The sequence below is a fragment of the Rhipicephalus microplus genome, chromosome X (genome assembly GCF_043290135.1).
Source record: "Rhipicephalus microplus isolate Deutch F79 chromosome X, USDA_Rmic, whole genome shotgun sequence".
NCBI classification, from domain to species: domain Eukaryota; kingdom Metazoa; phylum Arthropoda; class Arachnida; order Ixodida; family Ixodidae; genus Rhipicephalus; species Rhipicephalus microplus.
In genome coordinates this window covers 326,950,582-326,970,669 of record NC_134710.1, presented here as the reverse complement: position 1 = coordinate 326,970,669, position 20,088 = coordinate 326,950,582, and positions in this window count along the sequence as shown.

Genomic DNA, 20,088 nt, shown 5'->3' with positions numbered 1-20,088 from the left:
CAGATTATAAAGATTATGTTGCGGAATATGAGGAAGACGTTGGAGAATATACAAATGACATAACTGATGAATACGAAGAGGACGTAGAAAAATATGGACGAGACTTACAGAAAAAATGATTGATTGATATGTGGGGTTTAATGTCCCGAAACCACCATATGTATATGAGAGACGCCGTAGTGGATTGTTCCGGAATTTTGGACCACCTGGGGCTCTTTGACGTGTGCAAAAATCTGAGCACACGGGACATAGGAGAAGACTATGAAGAAGTTGTAGCTGAAGTTGTAGCTGAAGTTGTAGCTGTAGAAGGGGTTAAGGGGAATAAAAGATGAGAGAAAAGGGACGTTTAAAAAGCAATAAAGTCATCAGACGATCCACGACGCTACTTGCAGTCTGTCTCTAAGACCACTTGCTCACAAAAAGTGCGAAAAGTCTATCAATGCCTTGCGTGCAGAGGACGGTCTCGGACAGTGTCCTATTACCCTTTCTTCCGACAATTGGTGATTGTCTAGTCTATCTAAAACTTTTGATGGTTTTTTCTTGGCGCACTGAAGCGAGGGCACTCGCATATAAGTTGAGAGAACCTTCTTGGGAGAACCAAGATGGTTCTCTTGAAAGCCTAGAAGGTATAAATAAGGTCGCTATCCAAGAGGCAACATTTCATTGTGGACCTTTACCAGATTTTTTCAAATATGTGGTGGAGTTTGAGCGACTTCGAGCAATCCGTCGTCGCGCCGAGCGACGTTATAGGCGCACGAAATCCATCTATGACATGAGGGAAGCGAGACGTCTACAATAAAAGATTCAACGTCGAATCAATGCACTAATGTTGCTACGATGGTAGTCACTATGCGAGTCGCTCGATCCCTACAAACCTCTTTCGCAAATATGGAGAATAATCCGCGGCCTACGAACATTGCCACAACAGCATCGCCCGTTCAAATTCCTTGCTCTCCACCAAAGCCGACGTGAAATCGATGTAGCAGAAGACTTCTGTGCCAGGGTTGCAAACAAAGGGCCTGGGATCAACATGAGTAACCTACGAAACGCGCTGGTGTCCAGAGACACTCGGATGGACAATATATTTTCTCTAGAGGAGCTTCAGGCAGCATTGGCAGCATGCAAGCGCTCCTCATCTCCTGGACCCGATGGAGTCACATGCCCTTGCTAACCTAGGACAAACAGCTCGCCATGCCCTTCTAGCTGTATACAATGACTCGTGGAGCAACGGTTTGGTTCCTTCTTCGTGTAAGTGCAGCCGCCTTGTGCCCCTGATCAAACCAGGCAAATCGCCTCTGGACATGGCCTCCTATCGCCCCATCGCGCTTGCCAGCTGTTTTGAAAAGTGATGGAGAGAATGGTGCTGACTCGCCTGGAGTGGTACCTGGAACATAACAATATATACCCCGATGCTTTGACCGGCTTTCGACGTGGACGGTCTTCCATAGAATATGTTGATCTTGTCACGTTTGTACAACAGCAGAAAAGCCTAAAGAGATTATCAGCGGTACTCTCCTTGGATATTAAGGCTGCATATGACAATGTACTACATGAAACCATCCTGAACGCCTTGGGCAGCATTGGATTGGGAGGCAGCGTTTACCAATGAATCTACAGCTATTTGAAGAACAGAACCTTCTTCGTTAAGACAGAAGATGATGCAACAAGGTACCATCATACTTATCGGGGCGTACCTGAAGGTGGGGTCCTAAGCCCCATACTTTTCAACCTTGCGCTCATCAGCCTCATTGACGTCCTGCCACACTCCGTACATGTGTCGATATACGCGGACGACATCTGCATCTGGGTATCAGAGGTCACGCGTCTACACGTACGAGCCAGGCTTCAGACAGCGGCTATACTGACGTCAAACTATCTTCAAGGACGAGGACTGGAACTGTCATCGGAGAAATGCTCACTGATTGCGTTTACGCGCAAGACAATGACGTAATACCGCGTCAGAATTAATGGACACACGATCAGCTATCAAAAAACCCACCGTTTCCTGGGAGTATTAATAGATCTTGACTTGTCTTGGAGCCCTCATATCCCTCACATGAAGAAGAAACTGACAATGATCACCCATGTTCTAAGGTTTCTTGCGGGAAAATCATGGGGTGTATCGGTACGAGCCATGCTTTAACTGTATGCTGCACTTTTTTTTGGCTTCATGCGCTACAGCCTACCTGTGCTTGGCAAGGCCCGCATAACAAACATACGCATCCTCCAGTCATTACAAGCTCAAGCACTGAGAATAGGCCTCGGGCTTCCGCGATGCGCATCCTCACCAGCGACTGTCGCAATCGCTCATGAATACCCTATCACAACCTACATTCGTGTCGACGCTTTAAGAACGCACTTAAGACATTACACCCAAATCTAATCGCACAACCTCGCCTCCCTTCCAACTTCCAGGCCACCCTCTGCGTTTGCTCTGTTATTGACCCACATCGCACGGTAATTCCCACGAACTTCACGCACGCAGCAAGACCGTCTTTACCATTGTGGTGTCTGCATCCACTGGAAGCCATGATAACTATCCCCGGAATGCAAAAGAAGAAAAATTTGTCAAATTTTGGCTTTAAAACAAACAACATTACTGTTTATGCACGAGAAACACGGTGAACGCATTGAAATTCACACGAATGGGTCGTTCACTTCAACAGGTTCAACAGGCGCAGTGGTAATTCGGGAGCAATCCATCACGGTAAAATTTAGGACCTCGCATCTGACATCAACCACAGTGGCAGAACTCACCGCCATTCTTGCCGCTCTGAAGTTCCTAGTTAAAGAACCGCAGCAGACATAGTCAATCTTCTCCGATTCCAAAGCAGCTCTCTAGGGCATTGCCTCGCCATATCGTCATGGACCAAAACGAACAACTAATTGCATGAAATACGACTGCTTCATCACCGGGCTATAGAGAAACAACATGATATAGCGTATCAATGAATACCAGGCTGCTACAGCATTGATGGGAACGACCGTACAGATGAAGCAGCCCGATCTGCTCATGATGATGCCCTTTGTGCAGCTATACCATTATTGATAACGGACGCCGCTGCAAGGCTTCGATCACTTGCACGAGAACTGACACTCGCTCAGTGGAATTCACCAGTATTCACCAACGTCCGCCTTCATAATTTGGACCCACACCTATAGCTCCACCTTCCATCAGGTATAACCAGAGCTGAGGGGACACTTTTGTGCCGTCTGTGGATTGGGGTGGCTTTTACGAATGCTTATTCATTTCGAATCGGAATAGCCAGCAGCCCGACATGAGATGTAGCAGAAGTATATAAAGAAAACATAGCAGCAAAATATTGACAAGACAGAGCAGCAGAGTAATAAAGAGATGTGACACTAGAAGAAAAGACATTGTAGAATATGAAGACGGCGTGGCAGCCGAGTATGAAGGCGACGTATCTGATGAAAATGAAGAAGTCGCAGATGAAATTGAAGACTACATAGCAGGAGAATATGAGGAAGACATGGGAGATTATGACAAAGTAGTACAACATGAAGACGTAGCAGAAAGCGAAGAAAGAGGAGAATATAAAGATAAAGCAGATCACAAAGATGTAGCAGAAGATTGAGATGGACACGCAACAGCATAATGTGCAGAACATAGCAGCAGAGTGTGAAGAAGACGTAGAAGAAAATGAAGAGAACGTAGAAGATAGAAATAGAGAAGATGTAGCAGAATAAAGTGAGGAAGACGTACCAGCAGGCTTAAAAGAAACGTTCAAATTGTAGAAAAGACGCAGTGGAATATTTAAACGACGTAGCTGAAGAAAATGAAGAGTACCTGAAAAAAATGAAGATGATGTACCAAAAGGAAATGAAGATGACATAGAAGAATATGTAGATGACGTAGCTCAAGAATATGAAAAAGATGTAGCAAAAGAAAGTGACGATGGCTTAGATGAAAATGAAGAAGACATCGCGGAATATGAAGATGACGAAGCTGGTGTATGGAGAAGACATAGAATATAAGATTGACATAGCACAATGTGAATATGACGTAGGAGAATATGAAGAAGACGAAGCAGAAGAAGGTAAATTGGATTTAGCAGATTATGAAAAACCTAGAACGATAAGAAGACGACGTAGCAGAAGAAACTGAAGACCTAAATGAAAGAAATGAAGACATAGGAAAAAAATGAAGACGCCCAGGATTTTAAAGAAGACTAAGCTTAATATGAAATTTACTCCTCGAAGATGAAGATTACATTGCAGAATGTGTAAAAGTCAGAATATGAAAATGACATAGCTGAAGAGTAAGAAGAAGGCATTGCAAAATATAAAAATGAATTAGCAGAATATGAAGAAGGCGAAGCGGAAGAAATTGAAGAAGTAGAAGACTTTAAAGAAAACGTATCAGAACTAAGGATATTTTAGCCGAATATCAGGATGATATAGCAGAATAAATCGAAAAACCTGTATTACATGAAAATCAAGAAGACGATGCAGATGAAAATGAAAAAGACGCAGATATAGAATGTAAAGATGACAAAGGTCTAGAATAAAAATATGGCATAGAAGATTGTGAAGAAATAGCAGATTATGAAGAACACGTGACAGAAAAATACGAAGAAGACGTGGCAGATGAACGTGAAGACCTAGCAGCAGAGCAGGACGTAGACGATGCAGCAGAATTCAAAGAAGCAACAGACTTGAAGGAGCAGAATATAAAGAAGACGTTGTAGATACATTGTTTCCTAAGTATACCCTAAAGGCACTCGGGCACTGCGATCGTTCAGCGACAATGGGAATGATCGGTAGTACACAAATTTACCTAGTCTTCGTAATAGGTGGCGGCGAATCGCACTTGTTGCTTCGTTTATTGCGATTTTTCGGTTTTGTCAAAGGAAAGAACGAACCATTCAGAACTTTGTGACACAATTTGAAATGATAGTCCTAAACGATTAAGTTGGTGAAGCGCAAGCAAGGAACATTTGTCGATTTGAGTTTAGTGAGAAAACAACTTCAAGCCCCAAAGAATTCACACGCAGCCAGAAGTGCAAAGAATAAACGAATCCGTGCACTACTCACTATTCCCATGCTCACCGAAGCAGCGTGCCTTCAGCCCCCAGAGACACTAGTGCCAGAGCTCCATCTAGTGCACATTTAGGAAACTCCAGGGTTGTATATATAAAGATGTAAGAAAATATGCAGACGAAGCAAATTATAAAACATAGCTAAAATGTAGTAAATGTAGCAGATAAAAAAGATGACGTAGTAGAAGAGTACGAAGAAGACATAGAAGAATATGAAGATGACATAGCAGAATATAAAGACATAGCGGAAGAAATGAATATTAATCGGAAAAATGTGAAGCTGACGTAGCAGTATAATATGAAGAAGACGTAGCAACACAATATCAAGAAGACGTAGCAGCAGAAATATAACAAGCTTTAGCAGCAGAATAATAACAAGGCATGAGAATATGAAGAAGGCGCAGCAGAATATTAGGACGCAGCAGAAAATTAACACAGAAAAATATGAACATGTAGCAGAACATGAACCCTTAGCACAAGAGAACGAAGTTGGTGTCGAAAAATGTGAACGTTATGCAGCGAATATGAATATTACGTGACGGTATGTTAAAATACATACCGGAACATCAAGATGTCGAAAATTATAAAAATGGCATAGCTGAAGTATGCGAGGAAGATGTAGCAAAATATGAAGAAGAAATAAGAGACGAAAATACGAAGACGTAGGTAACGAATATGAAGAAGACGAACCTGAAGAATATGAAGAAGACGCAGCTGAAGACAATGAAGAAGACATAGCAGAAGATGAGGATAACGTAACAGAATGCGACGATGACCTAAATAATGAAAGGATGACGTAACAGAGTAGAAAAATGAGTAGCAGATTACGAAGACGATGTTGCAGAATTTGAGAGAGGTGCCGAATATGAAGAAGATGAAGCAGCAGAACTTGAAGAATCTATAGCAGGAAAATTTAAATATAGCACAAAACATTATGGTGATGTAGCATCAGTTTTTAAAGAAGATGAAGCAGGATATCAAGAAGACATAGCAGAAGAAGTATATGAAGGAAATGTAGCGAAAAAAGAAAAAAATGCATTGTAGAATATGAAGCTGACGTAGCAGATTAATATGAAGAAGACGTAGCAGCACGATCTGAAAAAGATGTAACAGCAGGACAAGAGCAAGGCATAGCAGCAGAATAATAACAAGACTTAGCAGCAAATTTATAACAAGCTATAGCAGTGGAATATTAAGGTGTGAGATTATGAAGATGACGTAGCAGCAGAATTTGAAGAAGGCATAGCAGAAAATAAAGATGTAGCACAAAATTAAGAAACAGAAAATTGTGAACATTTAGCAGAACATGAAGACGTAGCACAGAAACTGAAGTTTGTGTAGGAGAATGCGAAGATTTTGTATCGAATGTAAAGATTACGTAGCGGTGAGTGAAGATTACATAGCAAAACATAAAGTAGATGTCGAAAAATATAAAAATGACACAGCGTAAGTAAACGAAGAAGATTTAGAAAAGTATGAAGAAGATGTAGAAGACATGTATAAAGACGACATAGCTGAAGACTATGAAGAAGACGAACCTGAAGAATATGATGAAGACATAGCAGAATATGACGACAACGTAACAGATTGTGATGATGACCAAAAAGAATGAAAGAATAACGTAACAGATTATGAAGATGTCGTAGCAGAATATGAAGACGATGTAGCAGAATACGAAGACAACGTAGTAGAATATGTTATAGGTGTAGAATATCAAGGAGGCGAATCAGCAGATTATGAAACAACCATAGCAGTAAAATATCAAGATAGCACAAAAATTATGATGACGTAGCTGAGAAAACTGAAGAAGTTGCAACAAAATAATAACACGTAGCAGAAGTATAAAGAAATCTTAGCAGCAGAAGAAAAGAGGCATTGTTGAATAAGATGATGACATAGCAGATGAAATGAAGAAGACATAGCAGGAGATTATGAACACGTAGCAGCAGAACATGAAGAACGTAGCAGAATATGAAGTGGAGCTAGGAGAAGGAAATGATAGAAAACGCGTAGCAGGAAATATATGAACAAGACATAGCAGCATATTATACAGATGCAGCAGCAGAATATGAAGAAGACATAGCAAAAGTATATTACCAAGACATAGTAGCAGAATAACAGCAAGTCATAGCAACAGAATAAAGTCATAGCAGCAAAATAATAATAAAATATTGCATATTAAGAAGATGATATAGCTGCTGAATATGAAGAAGACAGGAGAATATGAAGAAGACGTAGCTGATTATAAAGTGGTAGCAGGAAATGAAGAAAGAGCAGAATATGAATATGTCACCGAATATGAACTTGTAGTAAAGCATGACGACGGTGAAAAAGAAAATGAAGCATACGTTAAAGCAGAATTAGACCTAGCAGAATACGAAGTTGATGTAGCAGATTATGAAGAAGACATTGGAGATTATAAAAATGACTTATGTGAAGAATGAAAAAAATGCATAGCAAAATATTAAAAACACTTATTAAGAAAATTATGAAGAAGATCTAGGTGAAGCATATAATGAAGATTTAGCAGAATATAAGGAAGACTTTGCACGATGTGAAGATGACATAGCAGAAGATGAGGATGACGTGACAGACTACAAAGATGACGTAGCAGAATGAGAAGAAGTAGCAGCAAAAAATAAAGAAGCTATAGCCACACATCATGAAGAGAATACATGAAGGTGACATAGCAGATAAATATAAAGATTTAGCAGAAGTTTAGGAAGAAAACATTGCAGCAATATATTGACAATATGTAGCAGCAGAAAAATACCGAGACGCAGCACCAGAAGAAAAAGACATTGTAGATTATGAAGGCAATGTAGTAGCCGAATATGAAGGTGACGTATGAGATGAAATTGAAGAAGAGATAGCGGTTTAAATTGAAAAAGACATAGCGGGAGAATATGATGAAGACATGGGAGAATATGACGAAGGTGAAGTAAGACTTGAAAACATAGCAGAAAGTGAAAGAAGAGGAGATGATGAAAATGTAGCAGAACATGAAGACGTAGCAAGAGATTAGGATGAACGCGCAGTAGCTGAATATGCCGAAAAAAGCAGCAGAGTGTGAAGAAGGCGAAGCAGAACACGAAGGGAACATGGGTGATAGAAATAAAAAAGACGTACCAGAAGAAAGGGAAGAAGACATACCAGGAGTCTTAAAAAACGTTCTAAGTATAAAGAAGATGCAGTAGAATTTTTATTTTGACTTATCAGAACAAAAAGAGGAGTACCGGAAGTAAATGAATATGACTTACCAGAAGGAAATGAAGATGGTGTAGCAGAATATGGAGATGACAAAGCTGAAGAATATGATTAGGATTTAGCAGCAGAAATTGACGACATCTTTGAAGATGAAACTGAAGAAGACATAGCAGATTATGAAGATGATGTTGCTGAAGTATATAGAGAAGACATAATATAAGACTGACATACGAGAACAAGAAGATGACGTAAGATAATATGAAGAAGGCGAAGCAGAAGGAGGTAGATAGGATGTAGCTGAATGTGATAAACATAGCAAGATATGAAAATGACATAGCAGAAGAAACTAAAGAAGACGTAGCAGAAAGAAATGAAGAAGACATAGGAGAAATAAATGAAGGCCCACCTGATTATAGAGATGACGTAGCTGAATATGAAGTTTACATACTCGAAGATAAAGATTATGTACCAGAATATGTAGAAGATGTTGAAGAATATGAAAATGACGTAGCTAAAATATATGAAAAAGGCATAGCAAATTATGAAAGTGATAGTAGATAATGAAGATCACATAGTCGAAGATGAAGAATACATTGCAGAATATATAAAGGTTGCAGATTATGAAAGTGATGTAGCTGAAGGGTACGAAGAACGCATAGCAAGGTATGAAAATGAATTAGCAGAATATAAAGAAGGCGAAGCAGAAGAATTTGAAGAAGAAGCAGAAGATTATAAAGAGAACGTACCAGATTATGAGGATGTTTTAGTAGAATTTGAGGATGGTACAGCAGAAAAAATTGAAAAATACGCAGCAGATGAAAATCAAGAAGACATAGCAGATGAGAATGAAAAATACGTAGAAGTAAAATATATAGACGACAAAGGTGTAGAATATGAAGATGACATAGAAGAATATTAAGACATAGCAGATTATGAAGAACAAGTAGCAGAACAAAATAAAGACGTACCAGAAAAACGTGAAGAGGTAGCAGCAGAGCAGGATGTAGACGATGCAGCAGAATTCAAAGATAGAACAAAGTTTGAAGATGGAGCAGAATATGAAGAAAACATCGTAAAGACATTGTTTCCTAAATATACCTAGAAGACACTCTGGGACTGCGATCGTTCAGTGACTTTGGGAATGATTGGTGGTACAAAGATTTAACTAGTCTTCGTAATAAGATGCGGCGAATCGCACTTGGGGCTTCGTTTATTGCAATGATTCGGTGTTTTGAATCAAAGTACAAACCATTCTGAACTTTGTGACCCAATTTGAAATGGTAGTCCTGAAAGATGAAGGTGGTGAAGTACAAGCAAGCAACATTTGCCGATGTGTGTTTAGTGAGAAAACATCTTCAAGCGACACAAACTCATGCGCAGCCAGAAGTGCAAACTTAAGGTAAATCCGTGCCCTACCCACTATTCCCATGCTCACCGACGCAGCGTGCGTCGTAGCCCCCTGAGACACTAGCGCCAGAGTTCAATCTAGTGCACATTTTGGAAACTATTGTTGTAAAATAAGAAAATGTAAGAAAATTTGAAGACAAAGCAAATTTTGAAAAGGCAGCAAGAACATGAAGTAAAAAAACCAGATAATAAAGATGGCGAAGTAGAACAATATCAAGAAGACATAGAAGAATATGAAGACGACGTAGCATAATAGGAAGACATAGCAGCAGAATATGAATATTTAGCACAAAAACATGAAGCTGACATAGCAGATTAGTATGAACAAGACGTAGCAGCACAATATGAACAAGACGTAGCAGCAGAATAATAAGAAATAATAGCAGCAATATTATAACAAGCTATAGCAGCAAAATAATATCAAGACGTGAGAATATGATGATGACATTGCTCAAGAATATGAAGAATACGTAGCAGAATAAGAAGAGATAGCAGGAAACAGAAAAATATGAACATGTAGCAGAACATGAAGATGTAGCACAAGAAAATGAAAATGGTGTAGCAGAATGTGAAGCTTAGGTAGCGAATATGAATATTACGTAGCGGTGTGTTAAGATTACTTAGGAGAACATGAGGAAGATGTCAAAAAATATAAAAATTTCATAGCTGAAGTATACAAAGAAGATGAAGCAAAATGTGAAGAAAACGTAGGTGACTGATATGAAGACGTAGCTGAAGAATATGTAGAAGACGTAAATGAAGAAAATGATGATGGCGTAAATTAAGAATATGAGGATGACGCACGTGTATATGATGTAAAAGAATGAGAGGATGACGTAACACACTACAAAGATGACGTAGCAGAATATGAAGACGATGTAGCAGAATATGAAGACGACGTAGTAGATTATGACACAGGTGCTGACTATAAAATATACGAAGCAGCACAATATAAAGAAACCACAGCAGCAATATGTCAAGATAGCACGAAGATCATGATGTTGCAGCAGATGAATGTGAAGAAGACATTGCCAAATATGAAAAAGATTTAGCAGCTGAATATGAAGGGGACGTATCACAAGAAAATGAAGAAGAGATAGCAGATGAAATTGAATACGACATAGCAGGAGAATATGAGAAAGACGTGGGAGAATATGACGAAGGTGTAGTACAACTTGAAGATGTAACAGAAAGTGAAGTAAGAGGAGAATATGAAGGTGTAGCAGAACATGACGACACAGCAGCAAATTAGAATAAAGATGCAGGAGCTGAAAGTGTCGAATATAAAGGTGACGTATCAGATAAAATTGAAGAAGAGATAGCAAATGAATTTGAATAAGACATAGCAGGAGAGTATGAGAAAGACGTGGGAGAATATGACGAAGTCGTAGTAGAACTTGATGTAACAGAAAGTGAAGTAAGAGGAGAATATGAAGGTGTAGCAGAACATGACGACGTAGCAGCAGATTAGAATGAAGACGCAGGAGCTGAATGTGCCGAACGTAGTAGAAGAATGCGAAAAAAACGTAGCAGATTATGAAGAGAACGTAGGAGATAAGAATAAAGAAGACGTCGCAGAAGAAATGAAGAAGACGTACCAGGAGACTTAAAAGAAAGCGTTTGAAATATAAAGAAGACGCTGTAGAAAATTAAAAAAAAACATAGAAGAAAAAAATGAAGAGTAACAGAAGAAAATGAAGACAACATACCAACATGTAGCAGAATATGGAGATGACGTAACTGAAGGATATGAATAAGATGTAGCCGAAGAATATGAAAATGACCTAGCTGAACAATATGAAAATGACGTAGCAAAAAAGAGCGATGATGGCTTAGAAGATGAAAATGGAGAAAGAATAGAATAAAAGATCGACTTAGGAGATTATGAAGATGACGTAGGAGAATATGAAGAAGGCGAAGAAGAAGATAAATAAGATGTAGGAGAACATGAAAAATGTAGCACGATATAAAGGTGGCGTAGCAGAAGAAACTAAAGAAGATATATAAGAAAAAAAAGAAGACATAGGAGCAAAAATAAAGGCGCGCTTGATTTTAAAGAGGACGTAGCTATGCTTGAAGTTTACGTAGTCGAAGATGAAGATTACGAAGCAGATTATGTAGAAGATGTTATGATTATAAAAATGACATAGCTACAATTACGGAAAAGACATTGAAAAACATGAAAATGATGTAGTAGATATTGAAGAATACCTAGTTGAATTGAAGATCACGTGAATTGATCGATATGTGGGGTTCAACGTCCGAAAATCACCATATAATTGTGAGAGAGGACGCAGTGGTGGGCTCCGGAAATTTCGACCACCTAGGAGGTCCTTTTGCACGCACCCAAGACTGAGCAGACGGGCCTACATCATCTCCGCCTCCATCGGAAATGCGGTCGCCACCGCCAGGATTCGATCCCGCGACCTGCGAGTCAGCAGCCGAGTACTTTCGTCATTAGACTACTGCGGCAGGATAAGATTACGTAGCAGAATATGTAGAAGATGTTTGAGAATATAAAAATGACGTAGCCGAAGAATACAAAGAAGGCACAGCAAAATAAGAAAATGAATTAGCAGAATATGAAGAAGGCGAAGCAGAAGAATTTAAAGAAGCAGACAACTTTAAAGAAAACATATCAGAAGATAAAGATGTTGTAGCGGATTATGAGAATGATGTATCACAAGAAAATGACGAGGACGCCGCAGATGAAACTGAAGAAGACGTAGAAATAGAATATAAAGATGAAAAAGCACTAAAGTATTGTTACCAATAAATATAGCACCTAGTAATTACAAACAGTTTATTCAGGGCAAACCTGTGCCCGCAAACTCTAAACTAAATGTTCAACCAAAATGTCCCTTGCTCGCTCTCTCCAACTTCATTGGTTTCTTCCTCTTAGCCTCGAGTCTCATGCCGGTCTCGTGGCATAGCATCGTGGCGCGTGCAGGATGGCGTTCTATGGCACGGCTTTCTTGCTACTTGTGCGGCGGCTTTTAGAACGCAAGTTGTTGCACGCGTGTTGTGCGAATGTCGAACTGTGGCATTAGTCCCTCTCCTAGCTCGCATCGCCCCGATGCGTACGGCCGGCTGACAGTTTGTAAACAATAGGAGTTGCCTTCTTGTTAAAAGACGTGAGTCAGTTCGCTTGTTCGATTCCTGTCATAGGACGGTTTCATCCGTACTAAATGTACAACTTCCGGGAGATTCCTGCGTCAAGTTGTGCATACTTGACCTTCAGGGATCACTTCGTAGTTTGATGGCCCAGCTGACTAAGAACCCTGCAAGGCCCAAACTAGCGCCGCATAAGCCTTTCTGACAGGCCACGTACATGTACAGGCGTCCAGACCCACACTTGCTCCCCAGGGGAGTACTGAAAGTCCCTTCCTCTTAGATTGTCACAGTGCGATTCAACGATCTGCTGTTGAATGATGCGGTTTCGTGCTAGTTGTTGCGCCTCTTCTGCCCTTTTTACATATTCGCTGATGTCAGGGCCCCCTTCATTCGTGCTCTTGACAGGCAGCATCGCGACTAATATCGGTATTTTTGTCAGACCATACACAAGTTGAAATGGCGTGATGTGGGTTGTCTCTTGTACTGCGGTATGGTATGCAAATGTAGCATACGGTAATCTGGTGTCCCAAGTCCAATGCTCGACGTCCACGTAAATCGCAATTATGTCAGCAAGCGTCCTGTTCAGCCTTTCAGTTAAACCGTTAGTTTGCGCATGATACGCTGTAGTTCTTCTGTGGTCAGTGTGCGTTAGTTTCATGATAGACTGTACCAGCCTGGCCTTGAACGCCGTTTCTTTGTCAGTGATAAGTAATTTAGGTGCACCATGTCGCAGCACTATCTGTGCCAGAAAAAACGGAGCCACTTCATTGGCCGTTACTTTTGTGAGCGATGACGTCTAGGCATTCCGGGTCATGTAGTCGGTTGCTACAACTATCCAGCGCTTCCCGAACGATGACATAGGAAATGATCCTAGCAAATCCATTCCGACCTGCTCAAATGAGACATTCGGTGGCTCTATCGGTTTCGAAAGACCTGCTGACTTTAGAGGCGGTACTTTGCACTTTTAACATTCTCGGCATAATCGGACATAGTGCTGTACTGAATTCATTAATTTTGGCCAGTAATATCTTTGGCGGATTCTTGCCAAAGTCCTACTAATGCCCAAGTGACCTGCCGCTGGGTCAGCATGACACGCTTCAAAAATTTTCGCTCGCAGTGACGATGGGATCAGAAGCAGGAGCGTTTTACCGGTGTGTTGAAAGTTTCTCTTGTAGAGAACGTTGTTGCGGAGGACGTAGGAACGTAGTCCATGGACGAAAACTTGCAGTACTTTGACTTGCTGCCCCTCTAAGTATTGAATGAGCAGAAGTAATTCTGGGTCCATTCGCTGATCATAAGCCATCTCCGACACATTCACAGCTCCAAGAAACGCAGAACCTTGTTCATGATCAGGAGCTGAGGTCTGGACTGGTGCTCGTGACAAGCAATTCGCGTCATTGTGCTTGTGGCCTGACTTGTACACTACGGCGATGTCATATTCCTGTAGACACAGGCTCCATCTAGCAAGTCGTCGGGAAGGATCCTTGAGGTTTTCAAGCCAACACAACGATTGATGGTCGCTGATGACTCAGAATGGCCTACCGTATCAATATGTATCGAACTTACTGATGGCCCATATAACTGCGAGACATTCTTTTTCTGTAGCTGAATAATTATACTCAGCTTTTGACAGAGTGCAGCTTGCGTAAGCAATAACATTTTCTTCCCCGTTCTGCCACTAAACTAAAATAGCACCGAGCCCAACGTTGCCGGCTTCCATTTGAATGTCTGTTTTGGCATTTTCATCAAAAATAGCGAGTCTAGAAGGTGACTTTGCACCATCGTAACTCAGAGAAGGTGTTTTCTTGCTCTTGCTGCCAAATGAATGGTACAACTTCCTTCGTAAGCCGTGTCAGTAGTTCTGCAATCTTAGAGAAGTTTTCAATGAAGAGCTTAGAGTAAGCTGAAAGCCCCAAGAAAAGTAGCATAGCCTCTTTGTCTCTTGGCCTTGGGAAATTTTCAACCGCAATTATCTTATCCGTGTCCGAGTGGAGACCGTGAGAACTGACATTGCGTCCGAGGAACCGAAGCTCACGGAATCCAAAGTGGCAATTTTCTGGTTTGATCATACGTGCAGCCGTGTGAATTTCGTCCAGTACCATTCTCAATCTCTGTACGTGCTGCTCCAACGTAGTGAAAAAAATTACTACATCATCAAGATAGACAAGGCATGACTGACATTTGAGGCCGGAGAACACAGTGTCCATCATCCTTTGAAAGGTAGCGGGAGCAAAACACAAACCAAATCGGAGTACTTTGAAGTCGTAGAGTACATCGGGTGTCACAAATGTCGTCTTCTCATGGTCTCATTCGTCGACTTCTATTTGCCAGTATTCGCTCTTTAGGTCCAACGATGAAAAAAAGTGAGCATTGCCCAGTTCCTCTGACGTATCGCCGACTCGTGAGAGTGGGTACACATCTCGCTTCGGGACGAGTTTTGAGTTATCCGTAGTCAACACAAAACCACATAGTGTTGTCCTTTTTCATCACAAGTACTACTGGCGATGCCCATGGGCTTTTGGAGGGCTGTATGATATCGTCTTCGAGCATCTGCTGTACTTGCTTCTTTATCGCCTCCCTTTCTTTCGGAGCTACTCGGTATGGATGCTGACATACTGGTCTAACATGTCCTTCGACTACAGTGCGGTGATTTGCTACGGGAGTACGTCAGACTTGCGATGAAGAGTAAAAACGTTCTGCGAATTTTTCGATCAACTCCACATTCTGCTCTTTCTGCAGAGGTGAAAGCTCCAGGTCAATATCTCTTTTCTGGAGGACAATGTCCACTGTTGAGGAAGTTCTTGGTTCTTTTTCTACGGTGCAAACATCTGAGACTTGTACGTAGTCATGAAGTGATGCTATGGCTTCTCCCTTTGCCAGATGCTGTACCTAGTTAGTAAAGTTAGTCGATAGCACATCAGTAGACCCGTTCCGCAGGCTCACTAGACTTCTCGCCACGCATATCCCCTTTGTGAATAGCAGTCTAATATTTTCATCAGCTAGTCCGGCATATTCACGAAAAACATCGCTTTTCACGGCAACTGTCATGCTGCTACGTGGCGGCACTCTCACACCTTCATCCACAATACGAAAGGATGAAACGACTGGTTGCTCCGCATGACACATGGCAACAGCGTTCTCTGTTGAGAAGGAAACTTGGGATTTCCGCAAGTTGATGATGGCTCTGTTTCCTTGCAGGAAGTCCACGCCGGGAAAATTCGGGAGAGCAATAGAACTGCTGACGTACACATGTCCTCTTATTACCACTCTCACTGTGCACAATCCTACAGGGCTGACTAAGTGCCCTCTTGTGGTGCGTATCTGCAGTACGGTCCAATGAGTGAGCACTTTCTTCAACTTTTTTGCTAGCATGCAGAGTAGTCTGCATAATAACAGAGTAACTACGGAGTGATTACTCTTATTAGAGAGTAATTTGCAGCAGAGTCGATTAACGCTATGGTCTCACGTCGTCTATTCTGACTTGTAGCTCGGATGTCACGTCACCATTACTGCACTTCTCCGTCTTATCATTTATTGTGTCGGTGTCGTCATCGGATCTGGTTAACAATGAATGGTATTCAGTTTTTCGAAAATAGCGGCCGTGCCGCCACATGCCGCTGGTTCTAGTTTTCCTGTCGCGGGTTTGGTGAACGACGCCTCGGGAAAGTAGATAATGTGCGTGAACTCGGCGACCTATTACGCATCGGTGCTATTGAGCGCCATTCATGTCGCTGAGTGTTTGGACAGGCATAGCGTTAAGACAAAAATTCTCCAATTTCGTAACGGTGCTCACCTTTACGAGGGAAGGGTGCATTCACTGGGAAGCCACGTAGCCAGACCCGACGGTAGTAGAATGTCCGATAAAGATGACCTGCCTCCCTACAGTGGTAGCAGGGGGCCGCCGGTCTGCAGTGCACCATACATCACTTTTACGGGGTCTTGCTTCTGGCATCGGTGGTGACGTACTGCAAGGAAACGTCGGTGACATAACGGGAGCTTGTGCAAAATTTAAGCGTCTGATGTCTTGCCGTACGACTTGCGCGTACGACAGCTGTGGCTGAGGTTCTGGTTGCATGCGTTGGGGCGCCCGAGACTGTGGCTGAAGAATTGCTTGCCACACTTCTTCACTTAGAACGTCCAGGATGAAGGGCATCACTGGATGACTTTGGGTGGGTTGCAGTTTTTGGAGCTCTTCCCTGACGATAGCCCTCACCATTTCCCGGAGGACGTCAACATTGCTGGAGAGGGTTGTTGACTCCGCCCTAACTGAAGAGACGCTGAAGTCTGTTGTACAGTCGCGCACGTTGCTGTAGTGTAATTTTTATGGTCGTTGCCTCGGACCGGAACTCCGCCACTGTTCGCGGTGGATTACACACCAGGCATGCAAAAATCTCTTCTTTTACTCTGTGCATTAGGTGCCACAACTTCTTCTCCTCGGCCATGTTTTGGTCGGCTGGGCGGAAAAGCCGCGACATGTCTTCTATGTACATGGCCACGCTCCTTTTATTCTGCTGGTTCCTCGCCTGAAGAGCAGCCTCTACCTTCTCTTTGCGGTCCGTGTTCGGATGGCTGCGATTAGCTCTCGTCGGAAGTCAACTCACGACAGCAAAGACGCTTCGTGGTTCTCAAACTACGTACGTGCGGAATCTTGCAGGGCGACGTAAACGTAACATAGTTTCTGGGCTTCGTCACAACCATTCAAACATGCAACGTGCACGATGCCTTCGAGCCAGTCCTCGGCATCTTCAAAGGTGTCACCGTGGAATACCTTTGGTGTACATGGTGAATCTACGATGAGGTGAGATGAAGATAGCATCGAATGGGTGGCCATCGCAGTGACGCTTGTGCTTGAGGTCTCAACAGGTCTTGCTGGGTATATTAGGGGGCCAAACTCGGGCTGCTCACCACGTAGTCGGCAACTCGTGCTTTGGTGAACAGGTGTTAATTCTGCTGGCTCCAATCTTCTGGGATCTGGGCTTCTCTCCCTTGCCTGTGGTGGGCTTGGAATCATACCCAGCACCTCGACCAGATTGTTACCAATAAATACAGCGCCTGGTACTATACAAACTATTTATTTAGGGTGAACATGCGCCCGTAAACACAAAACTACTTGGTCAGCCAAAATTTCCCTTGTTCGCTGTCTGCAACTTCATTGGTTCCTTCATCTTCACCTCAAGTCTCGAGCCGGTCCCGTGGCGTAGCATCGGGGCACGTGCAGGATGGCGTTCCATGACACGGCTTTCTTGCTACTTGTGTGGCGTATTTTAGAACGCAAATTGTTGAACGCGACTTCTGAGAAGGTCAAAGTATGGCAATATGAAGAAGAATATGAAGACGTAGCAGACTATGAAGAACACGTAGCAGAAAAACACGTAGAAGACGTCGCAGAAGAACGTGAAGTCGTTGTAGCAGAGCATGAAGAAGACGAAGCAGAAGAATATAAAAACGGAACAGAATTCGAAATCGGAGCAGGATATAAAGAAGACGTTGTTCATCCCTGTGTTGGGCATTGGGACATATATTTCTCACCCACAACCGCTAGTAGAACCGCCCCAAATGATCAGAGAAACATGACTAGACTTACAGAAACAAGTGCTGCCTTCCTGTAGAGTGTTAGAGCAACTAATATATTTAGTTTGTATTTGAATGGGTAAGTGACACTAGTAGCTTGTGTTGTTTTTCTGTTGGTTTGTGTTTTTCGGCGCCCTTGCTCCTCCAGTGCGCGAGTTTGCTTCCTTATTTACCGCAAAAGAAAGGTCTGGTAAGTGCGAAAAATACCTCTCGCACTCCTTTAAAGAATTTTGATCAATTATAGACAGGTTTGACGTGACATTGAGCTATTTTTTTGCCACGTGCAAAAAATCCCGAACGTAGTGGTCGGATGTTAGGCCTAGGATGCCCCTTTGACATGTTATTTTCATACCAAGACATTTTCAAGGACGTTTCACTTCATTTTGGCTAAACGATCTCGCATTTTGTGCTCCTATACTTGTGTATAACACCGAAACACTGAAATAAATCGACAGATCATGTTGCACGATTAATAATCACATGTAACGACGTGGCTTGCATATAGTGTTCTCGGTCCTTTTTGCAGGAAAGAAGAAGAATCTGACTCCACAAGAGGCCCTTGATCTTCATTTCAGCCCTCCGGACCTTGAAAGTGCCAACAAAGATGATAGTGACGGAGAAAATTTTGAAGAACTGCCTTGTGATCTTCAAAGTGAAAAGATCAGTGAAAGTGACGAAGTGGAGTTGGCAGTTCCCACTGTGAAATGCAAAAAAGCCGCCAAGAGCGTATACCGGCAAACAGATGAAAATGCATTGTGCTCAACAACAAGCTCATCAGCCGCTCCAGATACTTCTGAAATTGACATACAAGGTCAGTGGGAGATGACACCAGCGGATGTTGTGACGCCGACAGACACTGAACCAATTTTTTCGGCGTAGCTATCGTCAGAGAGCACAACATTGAATGCTTTCGAGGTTTTTTTTTCACCGACGAAGTGGTGAGCCACATAGCTGATAATACAAGTCTCTATGCATTCCAAAAAGGCCACACGTGGCTGGGTACAACTCACTACTCAGGAGCTGAAGGCCTATTTTGGCATGCTGGCACTCATGAGTGCCAATCCTATGCACCAGAAGCACCTGTATCGGAGCTCTAATAGCCCATTTCATCTGAAAGAGTTCGCTGTGGTCATGGCGCACAAAAACAATCCAGCGAATTATAAACGATTTGCATTGGAATGACAACACGCAAATTCCAAAAAAAGGGTAAAAATATTATGGCCACTGCTTCAAAATTAACCCGCTCATAAGCATAATGAATGAAAACTTTCGAAGCGAATACACGCCTTCGTCTTGTCTTGCAGTGGACGAAAGTATGATTTTCTTCAAAGGAAGATCTTCTACGAAGCATTATATGCCCATGAAACCAAAAATAAAAGTGGTTACAAGGTGTGGTGCATAGCAGACTCGTCCACGTGATACCTAAGCAAATTTGAAATTTACCAAGGCAAGCAGCAGGAGCGACCCAAGAACATGCCACTTGGAGAACACGTTGTCTTGTCATTATCCGAAGGAATTGCAACCTCTGAAAGTCAACTGTGTTCCGACAACTTCTTGAGTTCAACCTCCTTGCTGCAGCAGCTTTGTGACAAGGACATTTTGGCTTGTGGAAGATTCCACACAAATTGAAAGTACCTACCTGCAGAACTGAAAGTAAAGAACAAGCTTGACAGTGGTGAACTTGTCTGGAGGAGAAAAACGAATGTTACCGCCTACCAGTGGCGAGATA